The sequence below is a fragment of the Ailuropoda melanoleuca genome, chromosome X (genome assembly GCF_002007445.2).
Source record: "Ailuropoda melanoleuca isolate Jingjing chromosome X, ASM200744v2, whole genome shotgun sequence".
Taxonomy (NCBI): domain Eukaryota; kingdom Metazoa; phylum Chordata; class Mammalia; order Carnivora; family Ursidae; genus Ailuropoda; species Ailuropoda melanoleuca.
This window is the reverse complement of record NC_048238.1, coordinates 101,278,759-101,301,567: the sequence shown is the minus strand read 5'-3', so window position 1 is coordinate 101,301,567 and position 22,809 is coordinate 101,278,759. Positions and strand designations below refer to the sequence as shown.

Genomic DNA, 22,809 nt, shown 5'->3' with positions numbered 1-22,809 from the left:
TGGGATCGAGCCCCACATCGGGCTCCTCCGCTATGAGCCTGCTTCTTCCTCTCCCACTCCCCCTGCTTGTGTTCCCTCTCTCACTGGCTGTCTCTATCTCTGTCAAATAAATAAATAAAATCTTCAAAAAAAATAAAGAGGAGGTAAAATTAATTTTAATACTATGTATTATTTAACTTGATATATCCAAAATACTATTTCAACGTGGAATCAATATAAAAAGATTAGTGAAATGTTTTTTGTTTTTTTATGTTTGCCCTGTCTCTGAAATCTGGTGTATACTGCGTTCTACACTTAGGATATATCACAGTTTGTACTAGCCACACTTCAAATGCTCAGTAGCCACGTGTGGCTCCCATACTGGACAATACAGGTCTAGTCAATATATAACATTTGTCAGCAAAATAAAATAATCCCCTCCAGAACATTTTGCTCAAACACAGAAGCATTCAGCAGAAATTGTGCATGTGAACTATGATGAATTATCTCAACGATGACAGCAATACATTGTTCCGGAGCAATCCTGCTGAAAACAGTCTAGAGCAGTGGTCTTCACACTAGGCTACTGGTACGTGAAATCTTTTCAAGAAGTATGTGAGCAAGGATAGTTTGCATGGGATCCACTCTCACATTCTCAACTCCCACAGGTCTTCTATACTAAAATTGATCTGCCTAAAAGCAATTTTTTTCCGGGTGCTTAAAATTAAGCATTATTTTGCAACTATCCTCAATACTGATCGCTTAAATGCATCATTAATTGGAAAGAAATACACCTCCTAACTAATGGTGGTATATACTGTTGACGCTGATTCTTTTAAGAACAACTAGAACGTCTTCCCATATGACAAAATGTTTACACTGGAAAAACTGATACATAGAAATTGTATGTAATTTCTTTCAGATAAGACACATCATTGAATTAAACTACTTAAAACCTGTTTTCTCAGATTGTATCTTGAAGTATCTTCTCCAATTAAAGTCAAAACTCATTTCACTTTATAAATTAATTATATATTTTCTACCTCACATTATCAAAAACAAAATATTGTAGCTTCCAGACCAGCTATATATACGTACCTCTTTCATAAAATACGGTTGAAAAGTTTGATTCTGTGGTCTAGTGAAGTTAATGGATTTTCAAATTTTTGTACATGATTCCTAGTTAATTATTTTCTGAAACCCAACACCAGAGTTCCAAAAACACATGCATACATGTTTACCAAAGGAAGCAATGCCTGCCATCAGATTCCTTGTTTTATACATGAATTATAATGTTTTCTACATATTACATTGTTTAACTTAAAATCACATGAGAAACAAAATTATCATTTAATCTCATAATATATTTTGAAACAGATAAAAATCTCATTATAATTTTAATCTATTTACTTTGTTAGAAAACTATTTAACAGAAGGTGTCCCATAATTGATTTCTCTGTGGTTTTAATAATACTCCTCAAAATACATATCAATGATCCAAATCTGCAGCCTCAAAGTTTTATATTTAAAGGATAATAAATTAAAGGTACTTTATCAAAATTATTGTATTGGTTCAGGCATATTGATCTAAATAGTTTGATTTTTCCAACCTTTTGTAAGTACACTGGATTAAAAATAATGCCTCAAAATGCAAGTATGACAAATATAATAGTCATTTGCTAAATCCTGATAAAGTCATTTTGGTAAGCTTACCAGAAAGTCAGAAATAAATGATTCAGCAAGAAATCCTTTCATAAATCGGGGCTTCTTTGTTTTAATGGAAGTAAAGATAAGCCTAATCAAGTTGTCCATTACAAATTTTAAATTTTAATTAAAACATTTAAATCATGAAAAATTATTTTTGGTGACAGATCACCGTGATTTTTAACTTACGATTTGGACATTCATTCTATTCTATGGGAATAAAGTTTTCTGAGTTCTTTGAGCTCTAAAAGTGAAAAATAGGAATAAAGTTGATACTGTACCGTCTCATTAGAAGTAACAGTTATCCTCAGAGTCACGAACTAACTTGGAGGAAAATGAACAATCACATGCATTTCCAACCAATTTTGAGTTTTCATTTTTAGTAATTACTTATCAAAATACGTAGCATTTTATACTGTTCTGATAAACTGTATACTACTAATATTTTAAGGGTAAAAAGTTTAATATTTAATAGGCTTAGCATTATAGGAAAATTTATCTCAATCCATCTATACTTTTCGCAGAGATATACAGTCGGATGACCAATAAAAGGCTTTTAAACATAAGAACACATTACATTAGGATACATTACTGAGTGGACTTAAATAGAATGGTGATTTCAAGGAGATAAGATCATGAAAATTTATGACTGTTCATATTTTCTCTTTGCTTTTAAATCAACAGTGATGAGTATCAAGCTCCTATATTTTTAGGTCACTGAATAAATGTACAAATGTGGTTAAATCATTTTATTTAAAAGTATAAGTATTTATAATATGCTAGAAATAATAACTACAAACAAACTTATGATAAGAAATTTCAGATGCCAACTTCAAGATGGATGATGGAGTTGATAGTTTTTCAAAGTTATCTTAGCAGGCCTATAATTAGAAAGTTTAAAAACCACTGCTGTAGAACATAGTCTCAGTGACACCCAGAGGAAAACTAAGTGGGGGAAAGGAAATTTAGAAAGAAAGATTTATTTTATTACTATTTTTTAATTTCTGAATATACCAGCAATCACTACAACTTGAAGTATACCAGCCTATTTGCCAGGGCAGTTAGGCAACCTTGCAATGGGTGAAATTTTAGGGATATTTCTGAGCAATCCATAAACACTGTACTTACTCACTATGGTCACTATGTGGCAAATACACACTGGGAACGAAGCCCTCTTCCCCTCTTCCAAGGGCTCTCTCAATCGTCCAATCTCCTCCTGCAAAAGGGAAAAAGATATGAATAACAACGACAATCACAACAAACAATAGCAGGAAATATTTATTTCCATTTGTCAGAGACAGTAATAAGCCCTTAACATCTCTGAAAATCTCAGAAATGGCCTTGCTTGTGAAGGTAATCTGCCCTTCATTAATAATGTTAAGACAGTCTATGATATAACCATACACTTTGACCACAAAACCCAAGCCTTATGCAGCTAAGAACTTCACCTCTGGTAAAACCAAAAAGCATCAGCAACATCTATGACATTCCAAGCATGAGGCTAAGACTTTCATTTCACTGAATCTTCAAACAGCTCTAAAAGGTAGGTGCTAATATTACCCCCATATTACAGTTGAGAAAGCAGAAAAATGGCCCCAAATCATTGAGTTAGGAAGAAAATGCAGGTTTGGCTTTTTTCCCCAATTCAATAGTCATGCCCTTAAATATTACACTGTGTGATATTGCAGTGGTGTGTGTGTGTGTGTGTGTGTGTGTGCACGCATGTGCGCGTGCACGCATCTATGTATCTTTCTGTATTTGGCTATGCACATTTGTATTTCTGTGCTTCTGTGTGATTCTATGCCGGTGGTTCTGTGCATGTGGAAGAGTGTGTGCACACACACAAACATCTGTGTACCCCAGATCTTTTAGATCTCTTTCTGGTAATCTGTACATCTGCTTTTATACTGTATAGACATTAGAGGGAGCTCAATAATTTCCATTTTCTTTTGAAGAGGCTAAGAAAAAGGTACATTAAAAGTCACAGCCTCCTTTGGAAAAGTTTGTGTGTGCTTTTATTTAAGCGTTTGAGTCTCTGTGTTTTCACATGTATAAACCCCTGCCTATGTCTCCAGGTCTGCGCATGTGCCTGTGTTTCTGTTCGCAGCATGATCAGGTCCCCATATGCATCTATATGCCTGTGTTGGCGGATGCGTGTGTGTGTGTGTGTGCGCATTCATATATTTGATGTACATTTAGGATTGAGTGCCACATGGGCATAGGGGTACATTTGTAGGTCATTTGTTTATATGTACACGTGTGCCAACGTGTGTATGTGTGGACATGTGAAGGTACATGTCTGAGCCTTTGTGTGCCTGTGGATATGTCTGTACTTTTTACCGTGTTTAGGTCCGTGTCGTCGGTAGGTAAACGTGTGTCTGTCTCTTACTTTTATAGGCTGAGGATGTTGTGTAGTTCTGGTGGGTACACCCGGCGTCTGCGGGGACATCTGCACGGGCATTTATATGTCTGTATAGGCCAGTGCCTTTACGGAGTTGTGTGTGCACGTGCCTGTAAGACAGGTTTGGAGTGGGTCACCCCCTGAGTAGGTGAAATCTCGTCTTTTTTGGAGGCAGGACTCACGTCTCTGTCTACAGATGCAAGGCCGCGGAACCGCGCCTGTATTCGCAGGTGCAGACCTCGGCATGAGTCCATGTGTATAAGCAGCGTCTCTGTCTACGTGGAAATACTTAGTCCTCATGTTTGCTGCTTGCTACGGTTCATCCGCGTGAGTAGCTGCATGTCTGTATGTCTGTGTGGACACAACGTCTGTGTGTATGTCTGAGTGTCGGGCGCTGTGTCTGTGGCTATACACTCTTGCTGGAAGCGTCTTTATCTGTGTCTAGGTGCTTCCGTATTCACGGGTGCGGGCCTCTGTTCATCCACCCCCGTTTGCCTGTGTGTGTCTGCATGACCGTCCGCACGTCCACAGGGGCACGCGTGAGTGCGTCTGCATACATCTGTCTACATGAGAATGAATTTCTGCGGGTGAGCCTCTGGGTGAATGCACATGTGTCTGTGTGCAGATGTTTATGTTGCTGCGTAATAGAAGCGTTCTATCTGCATGAGAACCGTGCACGTCTGAGTGCGTGCTTCTGCGGCATGCGTACTCATCTGTTCGCATGCATACACATGGTGACACATACAAGTGTCTGTGCAACTGTGTCTGGAAGATGTGCTGGCTTCTGGCAGGGTGCATGCATTTCTAGGACTATGTGCACAGACCAACAGACACGCATGCTTCTGCGGGCATCTGTGTGCTTGTGTTCAGGGTTCTGTCTGGGGGCCCCCAAGTCTGTCTGTACATCCATGTAGAAGACCTGCACGCGTGGAAATCTGTACATATGCTTCCGCCTGCGTCTGCTCAAGCTGCTGTAGCCATCTCTTCGTGATTCTATGTGGGTGCGGGTCTGTGTACCTCTCGGCCTGTGTGCACGCGCGTGCGTCTCTGTGAACGTCCCTGTGTTTCTGCATGTGTGCGCGACTCTGCACGCTCCTCTCATGCATCTGAGCGAGCCTCTGTGGGTGCAGATGCATTTGCCCACGTATATCTTTGTGTAGGTCTTTAGGCCTGTGTCTCTGTGGGTAGGTACATGCTTCTCCATATAACAGCATTTCTGCTAAACCATCTTCCCCCTCTTTCTCTCTCTCTCTCTGGATCGTTATAAACACACCTCTCTTCTCTATAAAAGCATCTCTCTCAATGCATGTACCAGTATCTCTGTGTGTGGACGCATGTAGAACTCTCTTTATGGATCCGTCTGTTTTGTATCTGTGTGTGTGTATACTTCTCCACGTACAAATGCATTTATCTGTGCACACCCGTGTGCTCGTGTATTTCCATATGTACACCCACATGCATGACTACTCCTTTGTGGTACCCTCACCTGCGTTGCCATGCGTGCTCATGTGTGTGCATTTGAATGTTCATGGTAAGCAGGAGCACATGTGTTGCATGTGCAGGCATGAACGTGTTTATGTCTGTGTATTCTGATGACAACTATGCTTCCGTGTGTACATGCATGTGACTCTGTGAGCAGGAAAATGCCAGTAAGTACTGTTTTAAACCTATGAACGAATGTGTGTTGCAGTGTTTACGTGACTGCCTCTGTGTCTGCACATCAGTAGAAACACATACACCTGCGTCTGTGGATGACGCTACGCGTCTGTCCGTGGGTATGTGTGCAGACATGCAAACACGTATGTGTCTGTGTGGGTTCCTGCATGCCTGTCTCCATGTCCGCATAAATGTCTGGGGGTGCCTGAGACTGTGTCTAGGCCTCGTGAACCTCTGGAGGCATCTGTGTGGTTTTGTATGTGCATATGTGTGCACATCTGTGTTTTTGTGTCTTTGAGGCTCTGAATCAGGAAATACATCCTCTGGGTGCTAGCCAGGTCAGCAGAGATGTCTCTGCGTGCTTCCCTGGGTCTGTGTGAATGTATCTTACGTATTTATGACTAGATGTTGCTCTGAGCCTACACACGGAACGGCGGGCATTTGCATGCATCCATGTGTATGCATTTATGTATCTGTGTATACACTGGGCCGCTGTCGAGTTTTATGCTCATACTTGTGCAGACATATGTCTCTGACTGTGGCTGTAAGAATATATGGCCTGTGGGATTATGACACATCTGTAGGTCTAGGTCAGTGTGAACAACTCTGACGCTGTGTGTGAGTCTGTGTGTGTGTGTGCTCTAGTGTATACCTATCTATGATGAATATACGTGTGTAGATGCGAGCACGTTCTTTCAGAGAGACTTTTCTAGTCATTTGCACACCTGCTTTTCCGTGACACAGCCAGCAGAAGGCGCTCAAGATTTTCTTCCTATTCTTGAGGTAGCCAAGAAAATAAACATTAAAATATGGACCTTTTGGAAAATGCTGATTATTGAAGATAGTGATTATGGTCTAATAACACAGAGGCTTTTTATAATCTAAAAACAAAAAGCAGGTGGCTTCTCAGTTCTTCAAATCCCGCTGCCACTGCGGCATTTCTGTCAGAGGCTCTGGCCTGCACCTACCTTCCTTCTCACCTCTGGCCCCAGCCAGCGCCCACATGCTGCCTCCTGGCTGCCCAAAGCCCATGGCATAGAGCCTCCATCCCACCTTCCGCTTCCCCAGGGTTGCCTAATACACAGGCCCCCCAAGTTGCCACTCCTACTTTCTTCCTCATTCTACTTTGCTTTGGCTAGAAATTCAGGTTAAGATACCTGGTGTTATTTACTCCTTACAAGAGCCTGGGAGGCAGCACCCAGCGCCTTCCCCAGTTTACAAAAGAGGGCCGAAGACCAGGGAATTAGAGTGCATTCTGTAGGCCATACAGCCAACAGGCGGCAGGGGCAGAATTGAAAACCAGGCCTGATGGACACGAAACCCATATTCCTCCTGCCCTACCACTGACCATTTCTACTACCGAATGTGCCCAGGTCCCAGCAACCAGTAAACGGGCACGTCTGTCTCCAAAGACTGTGTTCTAAACCTTGATTCTTTCTTGAAATGATCTCTCTTAATTCTTGGAATGACCTCAAAGGAAGTACTCTGTCCATGTTTACATGTGCGTATACCGACTCGAAGAAGTGAAGTCACTTGCCAGAGTTCTGTGTGAGCACACGGGTCCTCTGTTCGTACCCTGTGGAGCAACATGTTGTTGAGGACAATTGTGATAGAGTGAGTAATGTGCCTCATGAAGTGAAGTGGAATGTTCTAGTGTCAGCGTACACATCTCTCTTTCTTGGTGTGTGAGGCCCCCTGCAGATTGTGTAACGAGTCTGGGTATCATTAGAGGTGCCTGGGAAGTTTGGGACAAGTCTGGGTGTCGTGGGGTTGAATACGTGTGTTGTGGATTATGTGTCTCTGTATGGCTCTTCTCTGGGTTGTGGTATGAGACTCAGGACTGTGGGGCAGGTCTGAGGGTTCTGGGGCTAGTTTCTGGGTTAGGTGGCACGTCTCTGTGTCATGCTGTGCGGCTAGATGTTACGCGGTGAAATGTGTCGTGGGTTAGGTCTCTGGTTGTATAGCGAGTCTCTGAGCTACTGCATGAGGCTAGGTGTGGGGCGAGACTGGTGAGGTCAGGTGAGTCTGAGTGTGGTGGAGAAAATCCTGTTACAGGGAAATCTCTCTGTACTGTGGGTGGATGCTACCTGTTTGGGGGTGATGCGTCCTATGTTGTAGGGTGAGTCTGTCTGAAGGAATGTGGGTCGAGATGTTGTGGGGCAAGCATGTGGGTTTTGGGAAGTATTAGTAAATCGTAGGTGCTGTGAGTGAGTTTCTCGTGACGTCAGTCTGTGACTAGGATGATTCATGCATGTGCTTTCAGTGCACATTAAGGGAAGCAGAGCAAGGGGAGATGAGGGGAAGCTGGGGATTGTGGGTTGTCTCTACGAATTATGGGTCCTGTGAGTCCTGAGTCTCTGATTTGGAGTAACTGTGCTTTGTGGGAGTGACTCTGGGTGTTCTGGCTTTCATGGCTGTGATTTTTCGGGTGTACTATCCGGAAAGTCTGGGGATTGTGGAACATGTCCTTACGTTGTAGGGCATGTCTAGGTGTCGTGGTGTATACATTGCAGTCTGTACATTGTGGGATATATCTTGGAGTAATGGGGTGAGACTATGTGTCATGGGTTGATTCTAGAGATTCCTAGCGAATTGTTTTGTCATAGGGCAAGTCTTTGCATTGTAGGGTATGTCTGTGCCTTATGGGAAATCTCTGCTGGTTTTTTGTAAAGCAGAGGGAGTCTCTCAGGTATGGGGTTGTGTCTGTACATGGTATGGCATTTCTAGAGGTTGTGGTCCGATGCTGAGTATCGTGGGGCAAGTGTGTATGATACAGGCTGATTGCGGATGTGGTGTTCGGGGTGTTCTGGGGTTGTGAAGAGAGTATGGGTTGTTAGGGGCAAGTCTGGGTGTGGGGGAGCTTGTGTTTGTGCAGGCGGACTACGCAATGTGCTGTAAGGCACATCTGCTTTATGACGTATCTCTGTGTGTGATGCGGTATGCTGGTGTGGAATTAAGCGTGTCTTGAGTTGGAGAGCTGTAAGCTGGGTGATGATTCGTCTTGTGGGGCGAGTTTGTGCGGTGGGCCATGTCTATGTATCATGGGGTGTGTCTCTCAGTGGTGTGGGGCGAGTCCACATATTGTAAAGCTTATCTGTAGCATTGCAGTCCATGTATTGATTTTATGGGGTGATGTGAGGTTGGTTGTGATGAGATTTTGTGTGTGTAGGAGAATCTGAGTGCTATGGAGTATAGCAGTGCATTGTGGGGAAAACCTGGTGTGGGCTGAGTTTGTATCCTGTGATTTGATTCTAGATGTTTGGGAGTGAATTTGCATTTGGCACAAAGTCTGAACATGACGTGGCTGTTGTGGGACTGTGGGGAGTGCCTGTGTATTTTCAAGGTGTTTTGTACATTTGTACAATGCATCTTTTCAATGGAGGTTTTGCCAAGGTGTTGTGGGGGTGAGTATGTGCACCATAGACCGTGTCTAGCTTGTGAATCGAGGGTGCCTTGTGGGGTAAGGCTATGTGGTAAAGCATGTCTTCTGAGGAGCAAAAACTGTGTAATATGTCTTCATCTCGCGAGGCAAGTCTGTGTACCCTAGGGCAATTCTGCGCTTGGGGTTACATGTTTTTCTTTGTGGGGTATTTGTCTTGTGGAGTGACTGTGTGTGTGTGTGTGTGTGTGTGTGTGTGTGTGTGTGTGTGTGTTGGAGTGAATCTGTATATCAGAATGCAATTCTGTGTTTGTAGCAGAAACCCATGTGTTAGAATACATCTGTCCATTGCAAGTTAGCTGTATCAACGTATCGTGGAGCTATTTTGTGCATTACCTGTAAAACATGTCTTAGTGTTGTATGGCGGGCCTGTGAAGTTGGGGGTGTGGCTGGATGTGTGCAGGCTATTCTCACCACAGTGGGTAACTTTATGTTGTAGAGTGAGGCTGTGCATTGCAGGGAGATTTTTGCATTGTGGAACTGTGGGTTCTAGGGCCTGTTTTGGCATTCTGGGATAAGTCTGGGCATTGGAGGGCAAGTCTGTTCATTGTAAGTTCATTGCATGTATTGTGAGGCATTTCTGTAGTATTATGGTGCAAAACTGAGTTTTGAGGCAAATCTTGGTGTTATGGTAATAGTGAATGCCTATGGAGTAAGTTTTGGCATTTTTTGGAGAATTTCTACATTGTGAGGTAAATTTATGCATTGTGATGGGATTCCATGGACTGTGGTAGGAGTCTTACGTCATGGAGCATTGGTGACATCATAAGTTGGTCTAAGAATTGAGGGGTGAGTGCGGGAGTTGTTGGGGAGTCTGGGTATTGTGAGGCTCATAGGCATGTTGTGGTGTGTTTCTTGGTGCCGTGGTGCATGTCTGTGAGTTTGGGCACATATCTGGCGGCTGTGGTATGTGATGGGCTAATTTTTGCTTTGTGGTTGAGTCTCTGCATCGTGGGATAACACTGTGGAGGGGTAAAGTCTGTGCACTGTAGGATGCATCTGGAAGTTGTATAAATTTCTACACATTTGTGGGGCAAGCCTGTTTTCTGTGGTATGTTTTAGAGCTACGGCACCAGGATGCTGGTGGGGGTGGGGTTGAGTCTAGGCATTTGAGGATGTGACTGGATGTTGTGGAGGAGTCCACTGATTATGGAATGTATGTTTTGAGAAATGTAAGTTGTTATGCAATACCGTGTGTTTCTGGGGGGCCCATATTTTATGAGGCATATCTGTGTATTGTGGGATGTATGCTGTGGGAGAAGTTGTCCATTTTGGAACAAGTGTGTGTTTCCGTGCAATTTGGGGTGCTGTGAGGTGGACATTATAGGGAAAGCTCTGCAGTGTTACTGGATTCTCTATTGTTTGGGAGGCATCTAGTGTCTGTACATTGTATTGTGTGTCTGGGGATTGTGTGACGATTGTGAGTTGTCAGTTGGTTCTAAGCAAGGGTGAATCTATGTGCTATGCTGTGTCTGATGCAGGGTGGGTTTGTGTATTTTGGACTGAGTGTGCGTGTTTGGCACAAATTTGAGAATTGCGTGGAAAGTGTGAGGTGGGGGAGCCTTTGTTCTCTGGGGTAGGTCTCTGTCGGCCATGGTTGTGCATTATGATGCAGTTCTGTACATTGTGAGGCAACTCAAAAAACTGTGAGCTGAGTTTGAGTGCCGTTGCTCCTTTCTATTCCAACCATGGGGAACTGGTGGGCAACTATGAGCTTGGTGAGGGTGTTTCTGTGGGGTTATATTTTTATGTTTTAATATGATTTGGCAGCTATTTTTAGAATCTGTGTGCCATACTGTGAGTCTGAAATCCTATGGGTCAAATCTGTGCAAGTTTGGGATTTGGAGAGTTAGTGCGCTGTGGGGTGAAAGTGTGTTAGGCTGATCTGTATCTTGAATGGTGAGCTGCTGGGCTGTGATGTACTCCTATGTATTGCGAGAGAAGTCTGTACCTTGGGACGTATCTCTACATTGTAGGGTGTGTCTACATCTTGTAGTGTATGTGTGTGCAGTGCTTGGGCAAATCTTTGTACCATGGCGTAACTGTGTTAATTGTGAGGTTGTTCTATATATTGTACGATGGATTGTGTCCTGTGATGCTGTTCCATGCCTTACTGGACTTTGCTGGGGTTTATACGTGGCATTGTGGTGCATGACTGTGTTGTGTAAGGACTATGTGTATTGTGTGGCAGTATGGGCTTTGTGGGGCCTACGTTGGCATTGTGTTACGATTCTGTGTGTATGGGGTGAGCTTGTGGGTTAGTGTTATGTTCATTCTTTGAGAGGCATTCCTGTATGTTGTGGGGCAAGTTTGTGGGTTGTAATCTAGGAGCAGTAAGTTGACTCTGAATGTTCTGATGTGAGCGTGGGTCATGCAGGCAGACATCTGCATTGTGGGAGATAGCAACACATTATGGGATGTGTTTGCAGATTGTGGGGTAAGTCTGTGGTTATAGGTTGTTTTTGAGTTCTTTGGGTCCTGCATATCTTTTGGGGGACGATGTGGAGACAACTGAAAGTGTTTGGAGCCTTTGCATTGTGATGTAATCGTTCCCTTGGGGAGCTGTGGGTTGTGCGGGTGCTAGAGTGCACAGTGGGACAAGATGGTGCGCTGTGATGCCATTCTCTACTGTGTGCAGGAGTCCGCACTGTGACGCTGGGTCTGTACAGTGTAGGGCATGTCGAGGTATTGTGTGTCAGCTCTGTGTGTGAGAAGGTTTTCCGTATGTTGTAGGACAAGTCTTGGTGTTGTGAAATGAAGGCATTTACTGGAGCCAGTGTGTGGGTTATGTACCTAATACGGGCACTGCAGGGTGCGTCTGCTTTGTTGTATGATTCTGCATATAGAAGATCGGTGTGTGGGGAATGGGGCTATTCACGGGCTGAGGCACAAGCCGGTGTGTTGTGCAGCAAGTCTGAATCCTATGGAAAGATAATCCGCATTATGGGGTGAGTCGGAGCATTGAGAGCCATTTGGGGTATACCGGTGACATTTGTGGGTTCTGACAAGGATGGCATGATACAATTCTGTGTGTTGGAGAAGTCTGTGCATTATGGATTGTTTCTAGGGATTTTAAAGTGAGTTATTTACGTTGTGGGGCCGCTGTGTTCTGTGGTATGTGTATCGTCGAGCCTGTGGATATATACATATACGATAGGGCGCATTCAGCTGATGAGGCTGTGTGGATAAGTGGACTGTACCATGGGCATGTTTGCGCATTGCAATGTGTGTCTAGGCGTTGCGCGGTCAGTCTAGGTGTTTTGCAGAGACTGCGTGGTAGCTGCTTCTGGGTGTGTGGGCTAAGTGCAGTCATTATGGGAACTGTAAGCAAAGGGTGGTGAGAGTGTGAGCGACGCTGTGATTCTGGGCTTTATGGGGGTATACTCTATATGTTGTGGGTTGATTCTAATTATTTTAGATGAAGTCTTACCATCATCATCCAGTTTCTTGTGTAGAAACAACAATAGCAACAACAAGATCAACTAACATTGGTAACACTAATTCTGGGCCAGGCACTGTTCTAAACACTGTATAGGCATTCACTCATTTATTCCTCTTAACAGCCCTACTAAGTAGGTACCATTATTATTCCAATTTATACCTGAGAAAAATAAGGCACAGAGAGGTTAAGAAACCGTTCCAAAGTCACACAGTTAATAAACAATACACGTCGGATTGGAACCCGGGCAGCCTGAATCCTAAGCATAAGCTTTTAATCAGAATCTGCTGCCCCTTTGTTTTGGGGTGTGCCGTGCTTGGGAACATATCTGGGCCTTGTGGAGTATGTCTAGGTGTTGCGGCATGTCTTGGGTTACGGAGCACCTAGGGATTATGAAATTCATCCAGGTAATGTGGGCCTTACACGTGAATTGGGGGATGGGTCTCGTGGAGAGGGCATTCTTTTACAGCGTCAGGACATCGAAGTGCCAGTGTTTGTACCGCGTGGCAAGGCTTTCTACTGTGGGGCCCTGTGTAAGCGGTACGTCGAGCCTCTGCTTTAAAGGAGAATTGCGTGGTGCTGCGATTTTGTGATTGTCAAAGGATTTTGTGTGCTTGCCTGAGTACCTATGTTGAAAGGTACGCTTTCTCATGAGTCTAGTGCACCTGTGCCTTGTGGAGCGAGGCCGGGTATTGTTGCTCAAGTCTGCTTTATAGGGGAAGTTTGTACGTGGTGATGCAGTTCTGCGAGTCCTGGGGGGCCGTGTGTGCTGTGGGGAATGTGACTATGTCGTAGGGGTCTCCGGGTATTCTGAGGCTCATTGCTACAGGGGGCAGGGGCGGTCTGTGCACCGTAGGATGCCTCTGTGTGTTGTAATATGTGTGTGTGTGCGCGTGCGCACGTGCACGGGTGTGTTCTCATGGAAAGCGTCTATGCATTTTGGGGCCTGTCTGTGCTCGTGGGAAGTGTCTTCGTGTTGTGGAACACGTTTGTGCGCCGTGGAGTGGGGGTGTGTGTTATGCGATGCTGAGCACCGTGAGGCTTCTCTGTCCACACCGAAGCACCGCTAGGTGTCTGGGGCTATGCAACCCGCATTATGGAGTGTTCTCGGGATCCGAGAGGCAAGCCTTAGTTTACAGGAAAGACCGTATGCTGTGGGTTTAGCCTGTGTGCTTCGATGTAACTCCAGGCATCGTGTAGGGTGTGTGTGTACACGCTGAGCTGTTCTGGAGCAGACCTGTGTACTGCAGAGCATGTCTGGCTGTCTCTGGATGAGTCTGTGTATTGTAATGAGTCTGCATCGTGGGGAACGCCTGAAGTGTTGGCTGAGTCTGCGTTGCAAGAGTCGTCTTAGGATCACAGCACAAGTGTTGTAAATTTAGGAACATGAATTTAGGAGCATGTTTGTGAACAGAAGATATATCCACACATTATAAAACAAAAATCTGAGTGTGGGTGTGTTGGTGTGACATAGGGCACATCACTGAGTCGCAGGGTACATGCATGAAGGTGTGTGTGTGTGTGTGTGTGTGTGTGTGTGTTGTGTTGTGGGTCTGTGCTTTGTAGTGTGAGGCTAGTGTCATGCATCTGAATATAATGGGATGAGTTTGTGTATAATGGAGCGAGCAAACTTCTTGATCACGGTGCAGCTCCGTCTCTCGTGAGCGGCATCTAGTTTGGGGCTCTGTCTGTGTCCTGTAGGCTGTGTGGGGGTGTCACGGTGGGCTATCTGTGTGCTATAGAGTATTTCTACATGTTCCAGGGCAAGTCTATGTATCACGTGGTGAGTCTTTGTGTTGTCAGGCTCTAGGTATTAGGGGCAGATCAAATACCTTTTCCCTTTAATAGTAATGGTGGCAGGGTTGGGGGCAGTGAGAGTAATAGAAATTAACAGCTGCAACAGTTCCCACATGCCAAGCACGGTATTAAGCACTCAACATACCATAACTCACTTCATCCTCACCAACAACCCTTTTGAGTAGGTCCTATTGTTCTCTTTGTTTTACAGACGAGCAAACTGAAGAACAGAGAAACATACTTACCCAAGGTGATACGATTAGAAAGGGGTGGAACCTGGATCCTAACCAGGGAGTCTGGGTCCAGAAGCCTTGCTCTTAACCACTACACAAGCTGTGTCTCTGTCGCAGGCCAGAGTTGTAGCTCAATAATAGGGTAAAGTAGGTCTACAAACGATGATGGAAATATTTGCATTGCAGGGGTAACATGTGTGTTGTGTGTCTGTCTATGCGCTGGGTAATGTTTATGTGAATAGCGGGTTTTCCATTTTAGAGTAAGTCCGTGTTATGATGCAAATCTGTGCGTGTGTTTCCAGGCACGCCCCTGGATTGTAAGTTTTGTGAGTGTGATTACGTTGTGGGGCAAGTGTCTGCCCGAAGGGCTTGTCTGCGCACGTAGGGTGAGTCTCAGTGTTCAGTCATGTTTGTGGGTGTTGCGGGGCAAGTGTCTGTGAATGGGAGAAGCTGTGCACGCTGATGGAATCCTGTGCACGCTCGGGCGTATCTCGGTTATGGGCAGCGGCACGAGCGCTTTGAGGCAGATCTGGGGCTTGTAGAGCAGACGGTCGCACTTGTTTTGGGCATGTGTTCGCAATGTGTAGCCAGCGTAAGGAGGTGAGGTGAATCTGTACAACAAGTGCGTGTTGTGACACAATGACGTGCACTGTGGGGGTGCAGCGCTGTGCTGGGGGATGTGTCTGTGTGTTGCATCTGTGTTGGGAAATGAGTCTGGATCATGCCCGTGACTGGGCCCTGCAGGGCAGGTCTGGACACTCTGGAGACAGAGTAGGTGCTGCTGTGGCCTGGGCGTCCGTCACAGAACATCTTTCCATTGCAGGGCCGATGTGCATGCTGGGGCGCAGTGCTGTGTGCTGCGGGGGGCGTCTGTTTCTTGCAGTGCGTCTAAGGAATTGGGGGCATGTTTTGTCGACACAGGGCCACAGTGCACATTGCGTGGTGACCGTGTGCATGGTGGAGGTCTAGACGCGGCAGGCAAATGGGTCACTGTCAGGCAAGTACTTGCATCATGTGGGAACTGCACGCGTTGTGAAGTGAACTGTGCACGGTAGGACGAGTTTGGGTGTTGTGGCCCAATCCCGTGCACCATGGGGGGCCACGTGTGCTGTACGATATGCCACTGCATCTCTGTGAGGTGGGATGAGCTTGTCTGAGTGCTGTGGAGAGGGTCTCTGGGCTCTGGGTTTAATCTGTGTGCCATGGGCTAAGTCTTCAAGCTGTGGGGTGAGTCTGTGTTCTTAGGGGCACGTCCTTGTGCTGTGGGACAAGTCTGAGTCTTGGGGAGAGGCTGTGCACCCTGGGGCCAGTCTGCCTGGAGTGGGGAGGGCCTGTGTGCCGTGGAGCATCTCAGTTTGTGGGACAGACTGTTCTATGGGAACAATCTTTTGGCTGTGGGGGAATCTGTGCGTCGTGGGGAAACCCTCTATGCCACGGGTTTAGTTTGTGTTTTGCGGGGTGAGTCTGTGTGATTTGGGTAGTGTCCGCCTACTATGGAGCAAGTCTGCATCCTTGTGGGATGGTCTGGGTCCTGTGGTGCTTGTCTGTGCGTCAGGAAGCAAGTCCACCTGTCATGGGAGAGTACGTCCCTCTGTGTGGCTCGTCACGCTGTGCCATGACCTGTGTTCTGGGGAGAGTCCATGTGTGTAGGGTGCATCTATGTGTTACGGGGTGAGGCTGTGTGCCCTGAGGTGCGGGAGAAACCACATGCTCTCAGGAGTGTCTTTGGGATGAGAGGGGAGTCTGTGCCCTGGGGAGAATTTCGGCCATGGGTTTAGTCAGTGGGGCACTGGGAGAAATCTGTGTGCTGTGGGGAGTCTCTGTGCCATGGGCAGAGACCATGTTCTGGGGTGAGAGTTTGTGTGCCGCAGGGCATGTCTGTGTCCTGTGGAGTGAGTCTATATTCGCTAGAGAGACTGTGCTAGGCAAAGGGCCTGTGTGATATGGGGGCAGTCTGTGATGTCGGCGATTCTGTGTGTGTCATGGATGGAGTCTTTAAGGAAGAGTGAGTCTGTGTCACGTGGGGCAGGTCTGTGTCTCTTAGGTGAGACTTTTTGCCTTGCGGAGGATATGTGTGCCTTTGGGTAAATCCGAGCGATATGGGGGATGTCTGTGTGCTGTGCGGCAAGCGTTTCTGCTGCGGTGTTTTTCCATGTGTCATGGCAAGAGTCTATGTGCTGCAAGGGTGTGTGTGTGTGTGTGTGTGTGTGTGTGTGTGTGTTATTTGACCAGTGGACATTAGAGGGTACGTTTGTACATTGCAGCGCAATGGTTACTACGTAAGAGACACTGTTCTAAAGGTGCTATTATGAATCCCCATTTTGCATCTGAGAAAATGGAAGCACTAGGTACTGTAGTCATGCAACTAGCAAGAGGACGAGGTTTGAAACCAGGCAGTTTGTTCCCTGTGCCCACACTATCATGACTCCCCTTAGGGCCCTGGGGGCGTTAGAGGCCTCCAACACGGGGAATACTTCGAGGTCACTGCTGCATGTATTCAGAACAGGAAATTTGGAAGAAAAGGCAGTAGCTCAAAGCCTTCCAAGTATTAAAAAGTAACACAATGCTCTAACTACAATAACGACGACGGCAGTTTAGCCCAGAGAAACTGACAGCACGACCGGAGAGCTCCTTCAGTGACGTCGGCCCCCACCACAGCCCTCCCTCGCAGCCGGCCGCATTCTGCCACTGCAGAGGAGCAAATGCGCATGCCCAGGCGAGCTGCTGTTACCAGGGAAACCAGCCTCCAGTCGCAAACAAATCACAGCCTAAATGCGCAAGTCAAGAAATGACCAGGGCTCTGGCCAGGAGCCAAATGAGCCCCTTGCAATAAGGGCGGGCAAGGAATCCTCCCACCCAATGCCCCCTATTTTTCTTCCTGAATCAGGAAAGGCTAGAGGCCAGAGTCCGAAGTCAATAGAGAAAAAAGGCTGTGTTGGGAGTGGGGATAGGGGTGGGGCGGTCAACAGTGGGTGGCAGGTGATTTTAATAACTAAAGATCTCTGTGAGCAATATTAAACTCTTCTCCTACTAAGAGTCTGTGTTTCATGCGGGAGCCTTCCGCCTACATCGAAAAGAGGTGAACCACTGGGGTGTGTCTACCTACAAGGGATGGTGGCAGTGGCGGCATGGACTGGGACTCATCCTACCTACCTCCTTTAAATCCCTAGATCAGACTACTGCCAGCAACAGGCTGGCAAACATTAATTTCTGCTCCTCATACATTTCTTACATTTCCTTCTTATGCCATTCTAGAAAATTCCAGGGACTGAGTCCAGACAGCTTTAATTCTCCGAGTACCTGAGGAGTAGAAAAAGAGGTTGAAGGAGGAACCTTAGGAGTAACACTAACCCGGGGGGTTACTAACACACAATTAGGATGCCAACTGTGTTCAAGAGGAATAGCACATCTGGAACAGTGGTTTTATATAGTCGGATTCCCCAATTTTAATTTGTAAAAAGCGTCTGATAAAATATAATTTTGGAAAATTTAAAATTTAAAAATCCTGTTTGAAAACCACTGCCCTGAACTGCATGTGCCTAGAATTCTTGAAAGGCATGAGCACAAACATGATGTTTTAGAATGCTGCCAGAAGCTGCAAGAAGGTAGGAATGCTATTGTGGAATGTGACCATCTTGGGTAGAAAGAAAATGGCCGACCTGTGGACATTATACCCTAGCTAATGGGAGAGCAGTTGTTGCCATTTCAAACCAGTGGAAGAAGGTTGGATTATTCAATAAATGATGCTGAAACAATTGGTGACCTATTTGGAAAAAAAACAAAATTAGATCCTACTTCATATTCATACCACATAACAAAATCAATTCCAGATGAATTAGAGTTAATTGTAAAAAATGAAGCAATAAAATAACTAGAAAAAAAATACAGGTCAATATACTCATCAAAGGAAAGAAATAAATTATAAAATCAAAAATCGATAACCGTGGCTATCTAAAAATGTAAAGCTGTGACATGTAAAAAAAAAAAAAAACCCAGCATAAATGATACAAAATCAATAGGCAAACAACAACTGGGAAATAATGTTTTTACCACATATGGTAAATAAATTAGGTGATAATGCGTAAGGTGGTGGTGGAGGAGGAGAAATCTTAAACTGGTTCATACCATTTAATCCAGAAATTCCACGTCTACGAATTTATCCTAGGGAAAAAAAAAACAGAAAAGCACACAGAGGTTTATATGGAAAGATATTCCTTAAATTATAACAGCAAAAATTGCACATATAAACATTCAATAACTGAACATTTAGTGGGACACCTCTACAATCAGAAATTATGCATCCACGAAACATTGCCTCCTGGTAGAATGTTTAAAAAATATAAGGAATTGCTCCCAATATATTGTTGAATGATTATTAAAGCAAGCTGAAAACTATATGTACATATAATTTTCATTCTGTATATAAATATATATTTCTATGCATTTATTTGTAGGTATTAAGGAAAGAGGGACTGAGAGTAGTTTTTCCGAATTTTAAACAATTAGTATGTGATTTTTTTATGATAAAGGGGAAAGATGGCATTTTTAAGAAGCTATTTTAATAAGTGCTATAAAAGCAGTAGGAGCACAGATAAGAAAGTCTAGGAATAAAGGCAATAAAATCAGCCTAAATGTACCTATGTACCAATGGAGGATCCAGCCAAACTCAGTACTTACTACATGAAGATTACAGTATTATTTGCATGTTAGCAGGTACAGAATTTCTTACACAAGATGGACTCCTGGAAAATTTCCTTCACTACACCAGAGAATAGTCACATGTCCCTGGATGCGTCAGTCATTCTCTTTGCCGCAGTGCTCAGTTCAATGCCCCCCTCCCTTTGCCTTTAACATGCTCTCCCCCACACCCCCTGCAAAACATGCTACCCGCAGACATTTTTGGCTTGGAAAAATGGCCCTGCGAGCTTTCTTTAAAGCGTTTCCTTCTTATTCTTCCTCCCTGATTGTTCTTCATCTAACTCAAAAAGCTACCTATCTTTTTATCTCCTTCCTCTTGAAGGGACAAACAACCTGAATTTCAAAGAAATAAAAAGACCACCACTTCAGCTTTCTTTTTCTTGCAGAAATGGATCCACTAATGCAATTTCCAGGTAAAAGGGGGCACAAAAGCCTACGCACTTTCAAGCACATTTCAGAAACAAACATAAAAGCTTTTCTGATAGGAATCTCTGCGATCCTTCCCACAGCCCTTTTCAAATAAAGCAGCACTGAGAATATTCTGCCTTACTGTACAAATTGATGTCCACGAATACAAATCAATTATTTTCAAAATAAAAGCAGTCACAATATTCATTATTTCTTTTTTCCTGATTTTTCATCCTAAAACCAAATTTTAATCTTTCCCATTCAACACGTTCATCTCTTATATGAAGCAATTAAGCTGAACATTACAGGCTGCCCTCCTCATTTTCTCTCCTGTACAGACATCCAGTCACATGATTTTCTTCATTAAAAAAAAAAAGAGGTATGGTATCCTTACCATTGCAAAGTAACAGTTTTCTCATGCTCTCTCCATACGGGCATAGGAACTTAGATCTGAGAACATCTTCAATCGTAACCCATTCTATCAAGTCTAATTCAACCATTTGTAAGGCTGAGGTACTGTTCTGAGTGCAATTTCTCATTTTGGTAACATCTCCATCAAGTCATGCATTGGGAAATATCTTACCAGAATCACAAGGGGAGATTTCTGTATTTCCTTCTAGCAACTCATTTACCGTTTAAGAAACGAGCTTTCAACTAGTAAAGTGACTATGGAATAGTTAGAATTTAATCCATTTCCCCAATACTGCTGATTAGAATCAGGAATTTCTACACAGTTCTGTATTATTCTCTTCCATCAAAACTTGTCACTTGCTTTGAAAAGCACATTTTGGGGATCTATTTTACAAAAGATTTCTTAGCTACTTACCAGCTAGCTGCGCGCGCTGCCTCTCCGCCAGCTCTGAGGCTGTCGCACCAAAGGGGAGGGGGGAAAGCGGCAGCAGCCACTTGAAAATGAGCTGTGCTCTGAAGAAGGGATTAGCTGTATGGAAAGAAAGGAAATGCCTTGGGATTATCCTCAAATTCCTCCAAAAACATAAAATCATATTAAATGTTACATGCTAAAAAGTACATGTTCATCAAAGAACAGGTTTTAATAGCAAAACCTCTGATCTAAAACCTACTTAAATTGCCTTGATTTCCAGGGGAACCCCTACAATGTCATGGGCTTTTGGCTCTCCCGTCTCCCAGCAACAGCCTCATTAATATTTTCTTTCTGCAGTGGTCCTACTAGGCATCAAAGAACATTGCCAAGGTCTAGTCTCTGAGAGCATTTTGTTGTTCAGTATGTGTTTTCTCCAGGCAAGTAATAAGGAGAGTCAGGCCTTCAATAACAAGTTCTCCAGAGGAAGAGTTTGGATTGGAATGACATTCCATTCAAAGGAGAGATTTTTCTTCTGCCCTCCCTTGGTGCAATTCTGTCATTAGACCCCTGACCTAAAGATGGGCCTCAGCAAAAGATGCCCAACCTCTTCTCCAATCCCCAAATTACACACAGAAATTCAGGCCCTAAACCAGCGTTGTTATTATCCACTATATTCAGAAAAGAAAAAATGCATAGAATTCACCTGTGTCCTTAGCTCTGTCACCATGACCCATCGGCATGGCTACTGAAGGTGTATGGCATTAAAACAGTGGATGAAATATAACCAGATCAAAACCCACTTACCTTAATAATGTAAATATTAACATTAATATGAGAAAATATTGACTACATGTGAAGGAAATGAGAGCAGGTTATTACACAATATGTACAATGCAATCACATAACTTACGTGGATCAGAATAAACATACGCAAAAATGTCTGGAAGTATACTACACCAAAATGTTAAGAATGATTATGTCTGGGTTTTCTATGGGTGGTAAAATTTGATGGGAGTTTAGATCATTTTTCTTTTTGATGATCTATTTAATAACTTTTCTGCAATTAACACATATCCCTTAGGTTCTTAAAAGAGAACCATGCCCAACAATGTGAATGTACTTACTGCCACTGAACTGCACACTTAGAGTAGTTACAATGTTAAATTTTATGTTATGTATATTTTACCACAATAAAAAAGAGCGAACCATTCATTCACTCCACTCAGTACATACTGAGTCTCACCACATTCAATATACTGCGTGGTGGGCAGAGATTATAAGAATGAATAAAACACAGTCTGTTCCCTTCTAAAAGTACATAATCTAATGAGCGACTACCCCAAAAACTTTTATGTGGGTTTTTATTATACATGACAAATAGAATTGCTGCCTTTAGAAACAGAGATATTTTAGTAACATACCTTTTAAATTTCATCAATTTTAGGTAACAGTTATAATTAGGGTTGTTACACTGTTTGCCTAAAAAATACTGGACTCCCAGTGGGTGGAGGAAGTAAAGAAATATATATTAAATATTTTAATATGTTATTAAGTATTTTAATATGTAAACAAATATATATACACAACTGTATGTGTATAAAATTGTCATATTTTTAAAGGACGGGAAGGGAAACTCTTCTAGATTAAAGAAGATTAAAGAGATATGACAAAAAAAAAAGAAGTATGATGACCAAATGTACTATGTGATCTTCGATTAGATTCTGGATAGAAAATAAAACAGCTAAAAAAGACATTTCAGGAACAACCGAGACATTTGAATGCAGACTGGACAATACTAGATCAATGTACACGTTGCTTGGTATGATAATATAGGATGATGGATTTGTTCTCATGAGATACATGCTAAGTACTCAGAGGCAAAGTGCCATAATGTCTACAAATTACTCTGAAATGTTTTAGAAAAAACCGTAGTGAGAAATAGATAAAGCAAATGTGGCAATATGTTAATAACTGGTAAATCCAGGTTAAGTATACACAACTTTTGCTGTATTATTCTTTGGTCTAAAATCCAGAAAATAAAATATTTTTAAAAATGATTATTGCAGGAGCGCCTGGGTGGCTCAGTTGGTTAAGCATCTGACTTTGGCTCGGGTCAGGATCTCAGGGTCCTGGACTCAAGACCCACGTCGGGCTCCTGGCTCAGCGGAGAGTCCGCTCGCCACTCTGCCTCCCCCACTCGTTCTCTCTTTCTCTCAAATAAATAAAATCTTT

The 22,809-nt window shown here is 43.8% G+C and overlaps 1 long non-coding RNA gene across 4 annotated transcripts in view; it reads right to left on the bottom strand.

Moving 5' to 3' along the window:
• Nucleotides 1–20,665, bottom strand: part of LOC109491067 — a 51,838-nt gene extending 31,173 nt beyond the window's left edge. Inside the window, exons 1-6 of one of the 4 annotated variants that reach the window (XR_004622401.1) lie at nucleotides 20,581–20,665; nucleotides 18,774–18,809; nucleotides 18,308–18,411; nucleotides 17,802–17,948; nucleotides 14,661–14,801; nucleotides 2,812–2,899 (exon numbers count right to left, since the gene is read on the bottom strand). This is a non-coding gene — a long non-coding RNA (uncharacterized LOC109491067). The remainder of the gene's footprint in view (nucleotides 1–2,811; nucleotides 2,900–14,660; nucleotides 14,802–17,801; nucleotides 17,949–18,307; nucleotides 18,412–18,773; nucleotides 18,810–20,580) is intronic. The other 3 variants (XR_004622402.1, XR_004622400.1, XR_002144463.2) reach the window with 3 other exon arrangements.
• Between the last annotated feature and the right edge of the window lie 2,144 nt (nucleotides 20,666–22,809).